The following is a 17,392-nucleotide window of genomic DNA, read 5'->3' on the forward strand; positions in this document are numbered from 1 at the left end:
CACACAGCAAGATCCCATAAAAATAACAAGATAATGACCATATCATCTGTTTTGTTAACATTTACTTAATTTAAACATTTTAATTTCTTGATAAAATTTATGGATGCATATAATACAAAACATTCAAATCAATATTATTCTAATTATTTAATGTTAGCACATCATCAGTTATCTTTGCATAAAACCCTTGAGTAAATAGTTTATGGGGTTTTAATACAGATTACAATCAATTAGTGTGTAATGAGGCAAGGACTTTGAACTATGGCCTTTGATGATTGTGTATGAGGGTTAAAGTCTGGCCAGGTAACCAGAACCTTTTCTTCTGGTCTCCATTAAAACTAAAGCTTTGGTCGAAGGTATATCACTGTGAACACAGAACACTCTTACTCTCTTATTTCAGGCATCGGACCTGTTTAGTGAGTTGGTTCGACTCTCTAGAAGCCATTACAATGACCAAAGTAATTAACAATCATCACGAGTATAATCAGTGCACCATTCATTACAAGTTTTGATAATCTGCAGCAAAACTTGGAGAAGTCTGTCCCAAATTAAAATGCAACATAGTTACAAATAAAACAACCGGGATGCAAAATACTGTGTATATCTCGCAGTACAGTTACATTGTGCATACAGATCTGAAACCAGTTCCTATCTTACCACACAGACAATAGATGGGCTCTTAGTTATATGGATTTTCCCAAATGCAAAAGTGATTCCTGGGATCTTCATAAGCTGTGACTGCCAGCATGATGACATATGTCCAATTACATCTGTCGGGTCCCAAAAAAGGACCACTGAAATTGAAAGCAATGGCAGAAGTTCCATTGAACCAGCAGGATAGATACAAAAGAAGGGAGTTTTCTCAATGTACTACCAGGTATTCACCTGGTAGTTGGGATAGACAATAATGTTGGTTAGCCATATGCTGAGAGAAAATAAAACAATCCTGCTCAGGTAAACCAGGCCTCAATTTCTGTAGGAAATGAAAATCAAAACACTGCGGATGCTGGGAACCTGAAATAAAAGCAGAAAATGCAGGTCAGGCACCCTCTTGCATTAGTACAGTTTAACATAGCTGTGTCAAACTCCTTAATATTTACTTTTTATATTTATTACTTGTTATATTTAATAACTATACATAATTCCATCTAGAAATCTAAAGCTTGCATCCAGATTTACCTTTTAACCATTTACTAATGTGGAGAAACAGGAACAGATTTTTTTTTCACACAACTCTACGACATAATTGAATAAGTAAATACCAAGCAAGTGACCAACTGGGAATTAAGTGGGAAGCAAGGAGCCAGAAGATTGGTGAAAGGCCCTAAGGAATCAGCAAGACACAAAGGCTTGGAATTCTGCAGCACAGAATAATGAGAGTGGGGCGGATAAAAGCTTACGGTCCAATGGAGGTCACACTCAGTCAGAGACAAGACAAGCTAAGCTGAGATCTTCTAAGGTTTAGCTGGAGGCTTGGCTCAGTTAGTTTATGTGCCAGTGGGTATTAAATATGCTGCTCAGTGGACCGTGATCCAGTTTGAGTTCTTATTGAATTAGCAACAAAGTCCATCAAATGTACATGAATAGCATGCTGGCTTCTTGCTCATTTCCCAGCCAACTCCAGGTTAATATGTAGGACGCTTTTATTTAATTTAGTCTGCTGTTTAGTGTGAAAAATGACAACCAACATTTAGAATAACAGGAAGGAATGTCTAGGAAAAAATTCAGGATTAGACACTGAAGACGTGTAGCAGCAAGGAGAAAATTTTCACGCAACATAGAATCACAATGACTTGTTGTGAGAAATATTTTATCAAAATCAAACTTTAAGTGTTGTTCTAACGAAGTATACCTTATATGGACCATTTTTCACAGCCTGTGCTAACCATGGCCAACAAAGTTTAATAAAGTTCATTGTTAGGATGTGGTCACATGGGCGCGACCGGCATTTATTGCCCTTGGGCAAGAGGTGAACTTCTCCCTCAGCCAAGGAGGTAAAAGCATTCCTGAAGTGTACTGCACCCAGTGTTACACACCAGCAACAATAGAAACACACCGAGTCATGTATAAGTGTTAGAAACTATTTTATTAATAACTACTTATGATAATAAGTAAAGTAAAAACATTAAATACTAAACACGAACCCTAAAACTAAACTCGAAGTGTGTGTGTGGCAAATTCCCAAACCCCAAGTCTAGGAATAGTTCTCAAAGTTCAGTTCAGCAAGTCATAAGGTGAAACGAGAGCAAAGGCTTTTGCAAAACCACTGTTGACTGAAGAGAAAATGTAGAGAGAAAATAGAGAGAAATTATGAAATCCACATGTTCCACAGTGGAACCCATATGATGCCTCAATCACTGGTGATCTCCTTTGCTTTGTTCCGAAGTATCTGCCACCCCGAAGGCACTCGAGACATGGCCGTCCACACAAATACCTGTTTCCCTCTACAGGTTAACGACAAAGTGGACTCCACTTGCTTGCTGCAAAAATCCATACATGGATTGTAGTGACAGACACAGTTATTGTTCTTCATCCATTGTTACGGAGACCGTCAGTATCTCTCTCTCCCTCTCCCTCTCTCTCTCTCTCTCTCTCTCTCTCTCTCTGTCTCCCCCCCTCTCTCTCCCCTCCTCCGACTCACTTCGACTCACTGAGCAAAACAGCCAGCACGTTGTTACCTTGCTGTCTTGATGACACACACACACTACTACTCTACTGTCCAGGTGCCTTAAAGGGACATTCACCAAATAGCAACCTGGCTCGTAACACCAGAGCCCAGAAAATATGTAAAATGGACACCACATGCACAGTGGGAGACAGTGGGATGAGGTGAAGGTTGGGCAGAGGTAAGGGGAGAAGTGCTATGACAGCGTGCAGAGCAAGAGAAGAAGAAAATAACATCTCAGAGAAAAGGGAATTTGGAACATAATTGAATATTCTTCTTAGACAGTCTCTTGGGATCGAGGGTCATTTGCTTCCACTCTGGGTTGATAGGTTCTGAGGTGGCAAATGAGGCCAATGTCTGTGCCATATACCCTTCTATGTAGATGAGCAAGAGGTGCCTGATGGGGTAAGCGGGTGGGTAGTTTGTGAGGTGGAGAACTTCTTCATGCTCCTAATGCATGACCTTGAGGTACTCAATACCATTCTAAATACTGTTCTCCACTCTGCATTGAAGGCAGTGGTGAATTTCATCAGAGATGACTGCCTTCATTGAGTGGTGTCTCTCAAGAGGTGGGAAGTAGTCCACAATTTCCAGGGTTTGCAGCTAACCTTTATTGTTGGCAGGCACTGGGGAAGGGTTGGTGGAGGGGCTTGGTCTTTCTGATGTTGGGCCCATCCTTTTGCGTGCTTTGGTGAATGAGCCAATAATGGCTTTGAGCTTGGCCTCTGAGTGTGTGCAAACAAAAGGGTTGTCTTCATACGGCAGCTTGACTTCTGAGGTTTAGGTGAGCTTCTAGAATGTAATCACCACAGGCTGGGCAGTTATCCATTAATTCAGAAGAATAGCTCTACCATCTTGAAACATTTGTTGGAGGTGAGAATCCACATCACAGCAAGAAAGATTACAAAAAATGTTTCAGCTTTTTAACCCTGACCTCCACTGAAATGAGTTCCGTTGTAGACCTGTTGGTTAGTATCATGGTTTGCATGCCATTGTGAAGCAAGTATAAAATGAAGACGAATTTTTGTAGACAGTTGAATTTGAGGAGGGTGTTCCACAGTGCCTTCTGATTGATTGAGTGGAAGGCCATGTATAGGGGCTGGTACTGCTCCATGTATTTTGGTAATGTTGCTTGGTGAAGATCATGGCCACCATGCCTCTGGGTGGATGGACTCCACACTGTGAAGTGGGGAGCAGTTGTCCAGCAACAGGGAGGAAGCAGCTGAGGAGGAAGGACCTATATTGCGCTGTATTCTTCTATGGTTCTATGGTTCTCTGACACTTGTGATTTCTTTCCCTGTGGTAGATCCCTCTGCAGGTACCGCAGTTGGACTTGTCTCCCGTACCAAGCAAAAGGCACCAACAACATTAAAAATGAAAACAAGGTCAAAGCCTTAGGTAAGGATTATTAATAAAAATAGAACATGCTGGAAATACTCAGCACATCCATCAGCATTGGTGGAGAGAAAAACAAAGTTAACATCATAGGTTGATGCTCTTTGATCAGAACTGGCCAGTTCTGAGACAGATTGGAAAAGCTGGCAATCTGAAATTGTTGAATTCAACGTTAGATTCAGGAGGCAATAATGTGCATAATCAGTAGGTGAGGTACTGTTCCTCAGGCTTAGGTTAGACATCTGTGGGACAATGTAGAAGGCCAATGACAGGGAGGTCAGAGTGGGAGTGGGAAGGAAATCAAAGCGCAACTGGAAACTGGAACTCCGGAGTCATCCTTGGAGGTGTTCTCAAAGTGGTCAGCTAATCTGGATCTGGTCTCTTGAATAAAGAGGAGGCCTCCATCTTGATCACTAAATGGGGGCACAAAATTGGAAGAAATACAGCTACTCCAAGTGGAAGGAATATTTGGGTCGCTGGCTGGTAGGAAGGAAAAAGGTAAAAGGCCAGGGTGTTGCATCTCCTGTGGTGACAAGAGTAGGTGCTGATTATAAGAAGGGAAGAGTGAAGTGGAGAACCATGGGGGGAACAGTCCCTTTGTAATACTGAAAGTAGAGAGGAGGGGAATATATCTCTGGTAGTGGCCTCATATTGAACATGGGTGAAATTACTGAGCCCTGGGGCTTGGATGGTAAGCACCATGGGATCCTTGTCCTTATTCTGGATGAGATGAGCAAAGCTTAGGGAAATAGAACAGTCGCGGTTGAGAGCACTTCTGACTAGAGTGGATGGGAAACCATGGAGAAAGAAAACAACTATTATTTGGAACACATTAGAGAAAGAAATGGTAATTTCTGAATGAGTGCAGATATGTAGGAAGCTGTGATGTGCTCGTTGGTGGTCCTCTTGTTTATTTATAGATTCTGCACTCTGTGAATGTTACTATTGAGCCAGGCAGCTGTCAGCTTGGAGGACACCAGCAAGGTGGTGGTGGTGTTGTAGCCAGCAAAAGGTGGAAGGGCAACAGAAATAGCTGGAAGTAATTGATGTGGGTCTTTGAAGAGGCTTTCACTATCTACCTCTTTGCCACCATAGATGGAGATGCAAAAGACAAGTGGTTCTACTTATACAAAGGTATGAGAAAAGACACGGGCAAAAGGCCCCTTGTGCAGAATTTACCAACCACCAATTAAATGATTTTCCTGCATGCCATTGTACCAAAATCGTATTTCTCTGCGGGACTTATGGACATCCAGCTTAGCGGACCCTACCTGAAATAGTACCTTTGCAACATTATCTGTCATACCTGACCTGTAGCAAGGCTGCTCAGTGGGATATCACCGCTCATTACATGATCTTACACCACTTGCAGGGTCCCTGCTGAATCTCTCTTATTTAACTTATTTTGTGAGGGAAGGAGTCTAATCATTGACATAACACCATAAAGTGTCATTAAAGCTTCATTATTTCCATGTACAAGTCTTGTGTGCAGAAAATGTGCACTTGCTTTCTGCTATGTTCAGGAAATCATTATCATTCACTTCATTCTAAATTGCAGGATACACCTCTGTGAAGTGCCACGTAGTTATCAAAGAAATGTCTTCATGCTTCCTGGGCTGTTATTTGTAGTTAATAGGAAAACGGTATGTGGCTATGGTAAAGTAAAAGATAAAACTTGTAATTGCTCTGTGCAGAGACAAATAGCTCATTCTAAATTGGTGGAGCTGGAATGAGATCTATCAATGGACTCTTCAAAGCGCATTCAACAATTGATTTTGTGCCAAAGGTTCAGGTTAAGATCAGAACGCCGCTGTGACAGAAAGCAATCAAAACCTTATAAATAATTAACCTATTGCAAAGTGGCCCTCTGCCTCAGAGTGTACTCTCTTTTTGTAGAGTGGAATATAGGCTGCAGTTTTACATTCGTCGAGTACATGAAATAAGACAATTCTCAATGAGTCTCACAGTTGATTCCCCATGCTGCGGCTGATTTGCCAAATAGAATCATTGAATTAAGCAACAGAGGAGTGAACGAGCCACTTCTGCATTTCTAATAAACAGACGAGCATGTCTGCTGTACGGATTTTTATATAGTATGCATATATTTAGAATACTGATTCTAATTAACTAACGTTTGCACATTTCTCGAGTTTTAATTATGCAATATGCTGTGTATAACACTAATGAAGGACAGATGGATGTAGACCAATCTCTTTCTAATAGGTGTTTTTGATTAAAGTTTGGAATTGCAGCATCAACAGAAATTCTACAGCTATTGGGAAATATAACTTGTGAGAGAAAGCCTGTGGAAAAGTAATTGGGCCCATATTCTCTGGAATGGTTCAGGTCTGCAATATCCAGCTCTGTGATAAGTCTTTCTTAACACCATGGTTGGTTTCTTTGGCACCCAAAGTACACATGTACATCTGTGGTATAAGTTGTGCCAGGTACCTATTTGGTGAGGGTAAGAAGAAAGTGGGAGCCGAGTGTAGATTCCTGGGGCACACCAGAGGAAATATTGCATGCACTGGTATAGAAATTGTTGAAGTCTGTTCTCTAACTCCACCTTGATGGATAAGATTGGAGCCAGGGAGTGTAGTCCCACCCAGCTGCATGATGGCAAAGAGACACTGAAGGAGAATTATCTCAACCTTGTCAAAGGTTGGAAATGAGCTGAGGTTGCTGAAGAGACTATCATCATAATGTGACTTTGAACAGAGCTGTTTCAAAGCTGAGGCAAGGAGAAAGCCTGACGGGAGAGATTTAGTCAGAGAGTTCTAGACTAGCCTGGCTGATGGGTAATGACATTTCCCCTTAAATGAAGCCTCCCTGCCTGACCATAACTTCCAGGGTGACCAAAGCACACCTTGATCCGTCTCCTTATTCAGCTGACACTTGCTACCTCTTTGAGTATCTAATCTTGTTCCACAATTCTTGCCTTCCAATTATGTTTTTTCCTGTCCTCATTGAGATAGCTTCACTGCTTTTCTCCCTCTGCCTCTGCAATGACTCTAAGGGCTTGTTCAAGAGATTGAGAGGTTGGATGCTGGCTGGTAGTTCTCACGTACAGAAGAGTTAAGGCTTTGTTTCTGTAAAACCAAGGGTGACAACAGCAGGTTTGTAAAAGATAGGTAGAATGTGAAGAGAGATAACTGTTAACGATAACAGGAAATAAGGGGAGAATAGATAAATGTGAGAAAAAGAGAAGAACTTAAGGTTATAATTTAGGGGACCATAGAGGTTTGGTTCAGTAGATGTGGAAGCAACTTTCTCGAGGAGAAGATATAGCAAGACCTAAGATTAGAAGAGGGTGTGGATGGAGACCAGACTGACCAGAGATGGGTCTATCTGTGAAAGAGAAAGTGGGAATAGTGAAGCAGCAAGAGGTGGTAAGGTCAAGGAGGTGACCATGAATATGGGCTGAGACATTCACATCAAGTGAGAGAGTTGGGAACGACAGGAGGACAGTGAATTCAGAAGACAAATTAGGGAGAATGAAATCGATGAGGATAAAAAGTTGGTCATTTGCAGAGGCAGAGGGAGAAAAGCAGTGAAGCTATCTCAATGAGGACAGGAAAAAACATAATTGGAAGGCAAGAATTGTGGAACAAGATTAGATACTCAAAGAGGTAGCAAGTGTCAGCTGAATAAGGAGACGGATCAAGGTGTGCTTTGGTCACCCTGGAAGTTATGGTCAGGCAGGGAGGCTTCATTTAAGGGGAAATGTCATTACCCATCAGCCAGACTTCCATCAAGTCAGTGACATTTTTGTGGTCTTCCACTATGAGCTCATGAATGAGAAATGGCATCTTCACAAGTGGACCATAATTTCAGAGAGAGGTGCAGAGAGGAGAAGCAATGGATGATCCACTCCAGGGGTTGGGATGAACTGGACAGGAAGGAAATTAATGAATCTCCCAGGTAGGTGAATTGCAGCAGAGGATTGGCAGAGGAAAAGGTGCTGGGGAGCAAGTCTCAAGGTTAACTGTGATCTACTGTGCATTGCACAGCCTCACCCACTTGAATGCTCAGCTCTTGCTGCTAGCTATCCAAACAACACTGGAGCTAGTGGTGGCTACGTGCAGAAGTCATTGTAATACGCAAGCATCAGAAAGTTGGCATGATCCCTGCATTGAAAGAAATGGCCACAGGTTAATTGTGGATTGTGATTCCATGCCTGTTTCTGGGGCTATGCAAGTTAACCCCCTAGAACTCTGTTGAAAATAGTACTGCTGTGATTGAGAGTCACTCTCAATACTGATTTAGAATTCTCCATCGACAAGACACTGTTAGTAACCCACAGGGCACAAAAATCACCCCGAAGCCAAGTGTTTCAGGATTACTATGATCTTTATTTGCATTACTGTCCGAGGTAACAAACTAAAGGAAGGAATAAAATATACATGCACAGAAGTTGAATCTCACTTTTCTGATGTGCTAAAATGAACCAAAGCGACACTCCCCACCAGGAAAAATCACAAAGTTAACTGTTAATATATGTGGTTTAATGATTCAACTGAAAGAGGGCACTTCCAGCAGTGTAGTGTCCCCTCAAGCCAGTCTAGGTTTTCGTTCTTTAGACAGTGACTTGAACTGGAATCTTTGGACTTAGAGGTGAGAATACTTGTTACTGAGTCGTGGCTGTTCGGAATGATGACCTGGATTAAATTTAACAGGACAGACTAAGGTGGTTGGAGTCATAAGGACATTCAGATGTAGGATGTGTCTCTGTCATCACCTTTGCTGACTTGGTGAGATCATTAAACCACAAGCATCACTGTATCTAAGAATGGGCAAACCACAGTCCTGCTATTCACCTCAGGAGTCATTTTGTCATGTTACTGGTTATCTTCTTCCTCCATCAGTGAGAAATATGAAATCCTTTCTGTCACACCACAACACATGGTAAGAGGTTTTTAATTCTTGGGGCAGACTAGGTAGATCTGCAGGCCCTCCTTTCCGCTATTGTGAAACCAGCTCCAAAATTCATCAGATATCATGCCTGCAACTTGCCTTCAAATAGGGGAGCTGAAATTAAGTCAATGTGTCAGACCTATTGATCAAACAAACTGCAAGTGATATGTTCATACAATCGCTGCAGTAAAGCTGCTGTGAAAAATGCTCTGCAGAAAATTATTGGTTTGCTGCTGCACAGTTCTCCCATGCCCATCGCACTGGCAGGGTAAAATCCAGTCCGGCACGTAGTTACATTTATTTGCTAATGGAAAGTGAACGGGTGAGTCACAATTCTACTTTGCTTTTCAAGCCTCAGTGCAATTCAATACCAAGTTATGTTTATGTGCATAAATAATACATTTTGCTTGTTCTAGTGGATGGCCCTGAACTTATAATTCTTACTTGCAGTAATGCTCCTTGGAATATATTTGACCAAATGATGAAGCGTATTTCTCTTGACAATCTGATGACAGTTCTCTGACCGTGTCCTGTTTGCAGTCTGGTTGTTCCCATTTCACTGCTGTCTACAAACAACAAATGAGGCAGATGCAGCCCAGTGGAAGCAAGATGTAAACCGAACGGGAAAAAACTATGTGGCAGCTTTCTCCACAAAGTCTGTAAGGTAAGATAAAGAGTCTATCGTGTGTTATTCCCAATAAAAATCACTGCATAAAAATGAAGGGATTCGCTATGTCTAACTGAGCAATGTGGTTAAGCAACAGAAAATTATGCATGTATATTAAATTCCTCCGTCTAGCATTTTAACGCAAGTGTTATTTATTCAACGAAAACATTAGAGGAAAATAAATCCTGAAAGACTTGAATAATATTCCTTTAATTCTTTAGAACACAGAACATTACAGCGCAGTACAGGCCCTTCGGCCCACAATGTTGTGCCGACATTTTATCCTGCTCTAAGATCGATCTAACCCTTCCCTCCTACATAGCCCCGTATTTCTCTATCATTCATGCATCTATCTAGGAGTGTCTGTCTTTATATCACCAATCTCTTCTTGTCTCCTTGTTGTGATATTGAGAGACAAGGATAGAGTAATACCCCTCTGACCTCATCCATGTGGCCATTGGTCAAGAGACCTGCTGGGCTATTCAGTTTTTGGAGAGCTGCTACAAAGCTCAGTTCCATGCAACTGTTCTCCAAGCAGGGACTGCTGACTCAGCAGTGAGTACTGCAGCCAATTATTTCTTCAGAATATATACCCTCTCATTTCTGTTATTGATCCCTTAATTAAAGTAAATATATAAATATGTTGGTAAATAGTTCAGAGAAGGTTACTAAACTGATCGGTAGAATGGACAGTTGCCTTACAGAGAATGGTTTGACATGGGCTTAAGTAGCTTGTAGGGGTATGGGAGGGGTGCCATTTAATGTTCCAGTCAGCTGCGTGGTGAAGACAAGATGTAGACCCAAGAAGTTCATTGGGAGCAGAATTACAAGCTGATTGAAATAACAATATGTATGGACATTATGTTGACCACAGCTATTAGATGAGTGCATACAAACCCCTTTAGCAAAATGGCACCTGTTGGAAATGTGCACAAATCTCAGTCAACATTTCCAAACTTTAGCAGGTCATGTATCTCCTAAGCTTCAAGTGCTACACATCCCAGTTCTCCCTGTAGAGGTGTACCTGCAATTGAGAAAAAAATTTATTATTCTATAATTGCCTGTCTTATCCTATCTTCCCAATCCTTCGGCATTATTCTAGTTTCCAGTTTATTTGGAAAAATCATGTCTTCTTCCTAAACTGCTTCATTATTTTGGAATGGAAAGTATTCATTCATTAAAACCTTCAGGCGTTTTACCTGCTCACACCAAGTGAGCTGCCCCAGTTTCAGTTTAATTAGAAATGCACAGATATTCCTAATATGGAGTCTGTTAGGTTCATGTTTCCCTATTTCTTAGATGAGGGCCACAGCAAGTGTGTTTTGGCATGGACTGCTTCTTATTGGCATGCATACTCCTCCATAATAGCAATACAAAGGATACAGTTACTTTTCTTCAGTTACACTCAATTAATTAGCTAAAACATGTAAAACAGAAATCATTATTTATTGTTTTATGAATTGTAATTTGGCCTTGGATATGCTGGTAGTTGGAGAATCAATCTAACAACAGTCTAATACAGTCTTAGAGCCGGAAACGATCTGTTTGATATCAAGCAGCAGAAGAAATAACATGCCTTGTACGGCTGGGCATGGGAAAGGAGAAGGCACTTTCATCCTTTGTGTGTCAGCCTTTGCTCCATGCTAACTTACAGCTTTGGCTCAGAAGGATTAAGCCTAGATACTCGAGAGCAAAGACAGACAATGTCAGAGGTGTTGCCTTGAAGCTGAGACACCAAGGTCATATGAAGAAGAGCAGAGAAGCTATCCCTGGTGTCTTGGCAATGTGTATCTTTCAACCTTCACAACTAAACCAGAGGTGGTCACTGGTCTCTTTACTGTTTGATTTTTACATGATCCCATATTAAAACACTAAGCATACTTTTAGAGTAGAAAGCATGAAAGCCTCATACTCTGCAAGTCAGAAATAAAAATCATGAAGTGTAGGAAGAATGCTTTATGTTTGGCATCATCAGGGAATACAAAGGTTTGAAGTTATCTATTTACAACTTTGCACCAGGACTGGATGCAACACAAGAAAGAAGAAATGAAATGCAAAAAGGGAATAGGAAGAAATAAGTCGAGGTTTGTGATTATGTGGACGAAAGTTCACAATGTAGGAATGATGATGGTGCAATATGGTGATAATGAGAGAAATTAGAAGAACTAAATATAGGTTCTGAGGATATGTGAGGAGTTTCATGGAAGCAGGAGGGAAACATGAGAAAGTGGAAAAGATTCTGTTGGTCACTAGAGGTGTCCCGCTGGCCACATGATGTAGGGCAACCTCCATCCCATGCTCTCGCCCATGTTCTCTCCCAGTTCCCAGATTCTCAGGCAGCCAAAAACTGTCCACGTTTACAAGGTGAGATTGTGATAGCAGTGCTCAGAGAATACAAGCGCAGAGGGTGAACAGGAAGGCCGAGAGGAAATGAGGCTCAGCTCTCAGAGAGTGGTGAGGGCTATGCTGTTAGTTGTGTTGAGGATTGTGGTGTTGTGGGGGTACAAGTCAGATCAGTGATCAGGGATACTAATTGGGTCAGTAGGTTCGTGAACAGGGTACTGGTTAATTGGACATTTCAAGGTCAAGGAGTGGGATGATCAGGAGATGGATAATTGGACAAGTCAGGCAAGAGTCATGAGCTGGGGTGGTTAAGGGCAGCTGCAGAGAAGGGAAGGCAGAGAGATAGACAAGTTAAGTAAATTACCTAAATGGGAACCAGATGCTCTAAGGTTCCCAGTGCTGGATTATAGGCTGGAGCCTACTGAGGCTGAAGCCCACTCCCATATGCTGTGAAGCCCTGCTACTTCAGGAGTAACCCATGGCAACAGGCTTCATGCTTATATGGACGAACATTCCGTCACTGCCTTGCTGTTGGATGCCACCAATCACATTCTGGTTCCTCTGTGTATCAGTGAATTAGAAGTACAGAGGATCCAGAAGTAAAATTATGGACTGTGCAACGCATTTCAAGTTCCCTACCTTCAATGATGTTTCATCTTTTATTGAAATTGAATCACATAGCATTCAAAAATGTTACGGTGCAGAAATATGCCCTTCAGCCAACAGGTACACACCAGTGTTAAGATCTCCGAAGGAACATCCTTCCACCGCACCCCATCTAATCTAATGGTTTTGTTCTTTGTTCCATTTCCTTCTCCTCGATGTGCTTACTTAGGTTTCCTTTAAATGCATCAATGACTTGTCCTACAGATGTTTGGCGGGACAAATTTGGAAAGAATAAAGAAAAAAAATTGCATTAATATAGAAATAATTCCTGCTGCTGTGATTAATGTCAGAAGTCTTTGTGAGCCAGAGGGCAGTAAACAGGAATATAATTTCCTTTCTGGACTGTAAAGCTTGAGACACCCATACAAGACCGAGTTGGCATCTTTACTTGGTGGTAAGACGCAGGTCTGATCTCTTCCCTAATAAATAAGGTACGAAATCACTTGGAGCATATTTCCATCTTCCATAAGCACATTATCCCTGTATTTCATAATTCTACCATCAGCAACAGTTACCTCCAAAAACATTCATTTCATAATAATTATTAAAAGTTATTTTTCCCATGGGGATGCATACATTTTGTCTGATAATTACACGTCTGCCAGCATCAATTTAATTCTGACGGTCATTGTTTTTCTAAAACTAACAATCCCAGACAGTCAGCTTATTCATTAGCATTTAATTAGGGCTGTTTTTTTTGGTGCCAATCTCATGATACTGGCTGAATGCGATTTCAACATGCCCTACTTCTTCCGTCTGAACAATGCTGGGATTTCTTCATTCATATCAGGGACACCTCAGAAATCAGTTGATGGCTATTGAAGAGGAGCAATTACTTACTGTCCCTCTGAGCTGCTTTGTTTCTCCCTTTTCACTGTACGTGACACAGGGCCCGATATGTTGACTGGTTACTTAAAGGTCAAAGTCAGAAGGGCTTTATTGAATAAAAACAATGTTCATTGCGGACTGCCCCTTCACTCAGAAATGCTTCATTTTTAAAGGTCATAGCTGCATGTTTGCCATGTCCATGTCAGTATGCCAAGCTATTTCTCACAATTTCTCATTTGGGACACAGCAAATGAGCTTCTGCACAGTTTCTCAGTAAGTACTGTTCCTTAAGTTCAGTTGCTTTAAGTTTCAACTAATTCTATTTATAACAGATAAATTTGCAAAACGCACCGAAAGAGATATTCTTTTGGAAATGTATGCCTGTTGAGAGAAACATGTAGAGTATTTGTCTTTACTAGACTGTTGCAATACCCATAAGATGGAGAAAATCTTGGTTTGAATGAATATGCCAAAAAAGTGATCTCCATATTTCCTTACAACGTAGAAGTCGGTCATTCAGCCCATCGAGACTATAAGCTAGCTCACAGAGAAATCCTGTTCCCTGCTGGTTTTCCCTGTTGTGTTCTCCCGACTTTCCCATCAAATACTTCACACAGTTACATCAGGGGCAACTTACAGTGGCCAATTAACTGATCAACGGACATATCTTTGTCATGTGGGAAGGAAATTGGAGCACCTGGCAGGTACCCACACAGTCCCAGGAAGAATGTACATACTCCACTCAGACAACACCAGAGGTCAGGATTGAACGTAGGTCATTGAAGCTTCAAGGCAGCAGCTCTGCAAGTTGTACCATGGAGAAATTGTTATCCACAAATGTGTTTTTCTCCATTACCATATAGGAATTTATAGGCCAACACAAGCTGAGCCCCTAATCAAAGTCACTTTTCAGCTAAACTGGCCTGTATTACTGTTCATGTACATATGGGAATCTTTTGGTCATTTGAGCCATGATATTACTTGTTTTATTTGTTACATTTTTCTGTGGATTGGATGAACTAGCTGTTAACAACCAATTTCTTTTCAGTAATGATTGCTTCAAGAGTTGCATTGCATTGCTGTTATTTTTTGCAGGCTAACATTTATTATCGTCAATTTGCATCATTTATTAAACTGGAAATGTTTACTGTTCTGAATAAAGTGTCCTTGGTCAAAGTACCCTTCAATTTTAGGATTATTTCTCAAACATCCTTACAAAGGAGCTGGTCTGTACAGAGCCAAGATCCTCAACCTTCCTTCGCACACATTGAAGATTATGTCGTTCTTAATGTGGTACTGAGTAAACAAGCAAAGGTTTTCATAATTTGTAAGTAAATCACTGCAGATGCTAGAAATCTGAGAGAAAAACAGAAAATCCTGGGGTTACTCAGCAGGCCAGACAGCATCTGCAACAGAGAAAGACAATGAGTGTTTCAGGTCATTGATTTTTCATCACCTTTTCCAGTTCTGATGAAAAGTCATCGACTTGAAATATTAACTCTGTTTCTCTCTCTGCAGATTCTGCCTGACCTACTGAGTATCTCTATGTTCTGTTTTATTTGCATAATTTATGTTGCAATTTACAGCACCTTGTCTGACACTGGGATTAGCATGTAAAATATTAATGCTGTTGATTTATCTACTTCATGGTACCTCTAATCTGCTCGATTTTGGAATGGTGCATCAATGATGATCTTAGATCAAATTAAACTATATAGAGTTAGGAATTTGCTGTGGAAGTTGCCATTTTCATCTAAGGTTTTTGTCACTGTTGATCTTCCTCCTTTAAAAGAGCTTCACATTGACTCTGAGTAATTGGCAAAATTATTCCAAGTCATTTCACAACAATGCTTGCAACGTCCATATTGATCAACAGCTGTTTTTATTTCTCTGGTTGATGAATTTAATGATGATGCAGCCATCTCCGTCAGATCTTTGGTGTGAATAAGGCTAATAATTAAAAGCTTTGGATTTCAGGAGTCTAGATTTGCTTGTTTGTCAGAAACCAGTGTACTTCTGGGTGCCATTTGGCATGATAAAATCCCCCAACCCCCCCTCACCCCCAAGCCATAATCTGTAAATGTTCCTGGTTGGTGTTTCCCCCACAACTGCAGGTAGTACAACAGCTCGTAAAGAACACAATAGCAAAAGAGTATTTAACAAATGGCATACATTGGAGAATAAGGGTTATGAAATGGCTCTGAGCAGGAGGCCCAGTACAGCTTTCATTTGGAACTGATAGTGAAAGACTTTGTGAGTATTAGTGTGTACTAGCTGTACCACTTTTGCTTTCTGCATGGGTGCTGAATCCATCACTGTCTTCCCAAAATGTTGCAGTTAATGTCTGTCCTTCTAAAAAAGTTCAAGGGGGATTGCTTCCTTCTGGGGGTGACTACTTTCCTGTTTGAGACCCATGATGTGTTTGCATTGTGTATCAGCAGTCCAATTTTGCAATGGCGACAACAGGTTTGTTGGACAATGATTGATCTCACAGCAGTGTATCCTTCACCCTCCATGCATGGGCATGTTACACTCGCCAATCTGAACTAAGAAGTCCCAGTCACATTCATTGATTTTATACCTCAATTCAACCAGTGAGCACATAAAAACTTTGGACCATATGATTGTCTATCAAGACCCATGCTTCTACAGAGGCATAAACTGCTTCTGGTAATTGGTTTCTGTATATCAACTGTCATGATCCTAATCCTAAAGCTCTTTATAAGCAATTAAACATTGTTGTAATACAGGGAAAGCATTAATCAATATGCGTGTATTTTTCCCAGATTTGGCAGTTAGCCAGACTGCCACTGAGAAGGTTCCTCCTCTTATTATTTTGCTAAGACGGATAGCAAAAGCTTATTTAATGTCTTATTTGAAAAATGTCACCTCTGAGATTAGATAACTTGCTCAATATTACATAGGAGGGTCAGGCTGAATCATATTTTGAAGTACCTGGAGTGAGGCTTGTTCAGTAAGATGAACCTGCCTATGACATAATTGACCTGATGCAGTCATAATTTGAATTACCTCTGGAGAATTCATTGGAGAGAAAATGCTTTTCTTTATGGTTGAACTTCAGATTGGTAAACCTCATGCAGAAATGCTTTGTGTGCTTGCATTAAATAACCTTGGGCACCACCTGAGCATTCATCTTTTCATTTCAAATGTGCTGGTGCCTGTAAAAAAACAACACAAATGGGAATGAATTATAAGAATATTAAATATTCATAGATGAACTTCACTGATTGGTAGTTCATCACCAAATTATGTAATTGAACACTATTCTGCAATGAATAATATCATCAAAATATGGGATAGAAAATAGCTCCCAGTGTTATGATGGTAGCCTGATCGGAAACAATTAATAAAAAGTCTAATACATGGTATCTCTGTGTGTTGAACAGGAGTTGGCAGTATCCAATGAAACGTCTCTCCAGAACTATGGCATGATGCTGGGCAAAGAGAACATTCTTTTCTGTCTTCTTTCTCTCTCTCTGACCTTGATTGTTCAAAGTTGTAGTTTGTAAAATAAAATGTACTCAAGAGAAAATGCCAAAAGAAATCTTTGGTCAATGAAATAACCCCTTGCCAGTCAAACTGCAAAATGACACCCACAGTCTTTGGATTTACCATTAAAATGCAGACTTTGTCACCTCTTAAATCCTTGGTTAATAGTTTCCCCTACAACTTTCAAAGTTAATGACCCCATCCATAATAAAAGTCATACTCTTTGAAAGATGGGAAGAATATTCTGCAATTACAAGGTTAATACTTTGCAGAGGTCTTGTTTTCATAATGCATCCTGCATATGCTTCTGCATTCATAATGTATCTTTTCACAGAGTGACCTATAACTATCATAAGCATAAAATTTGTGGCCTTTTGGTTGAAAGATTGATTGTAACCAGCTTG

At 40.7% G+C, this 17,392-nt stretch overlaps 1 long non-coding RNA gene across 1 annotated transcript; it reads right to left on the reverse strand.

Moving 5' to 3' along the window:
• Nucleotides 1-10,555: 10,555 nt before the first annotated feature.
• Nucleotides 10,556-16,623, reverse strand: LOC127578588 (uncharacterized). Its single transcript, XR_007957532.1, has 3 exons — nt 16,509-16,623; nt 12,719-12,848; nt 10,556-10,665 (listed from the first exon to the last, which is right to left on the reverse strand). It is a non-coding gene; the product is annotated as an uncharacterized LOC127578588 (long non-coding RNA).
• Between the last annotated feature and the right edge of the window lie 769 nt (nt 16,624-17,392).

The sequence above is a fragment of the Pristis pectinata genome, chromosome 15 (genome assembly GCF_009764475.1).
Source record: "Pristis pectinata isolate sPriPec2 chromosome 15, sPriPec2.1.pri, whole genome shotgun sequence".
In the NCBI taxonomy this organism is placed as follows: domain Eukaryota; kingdom Metazoa; phylum Chordata; class Chondrichthyes; order Rhinopristiformes; family Pristidae; genus Pristis; species Pristis pectinata.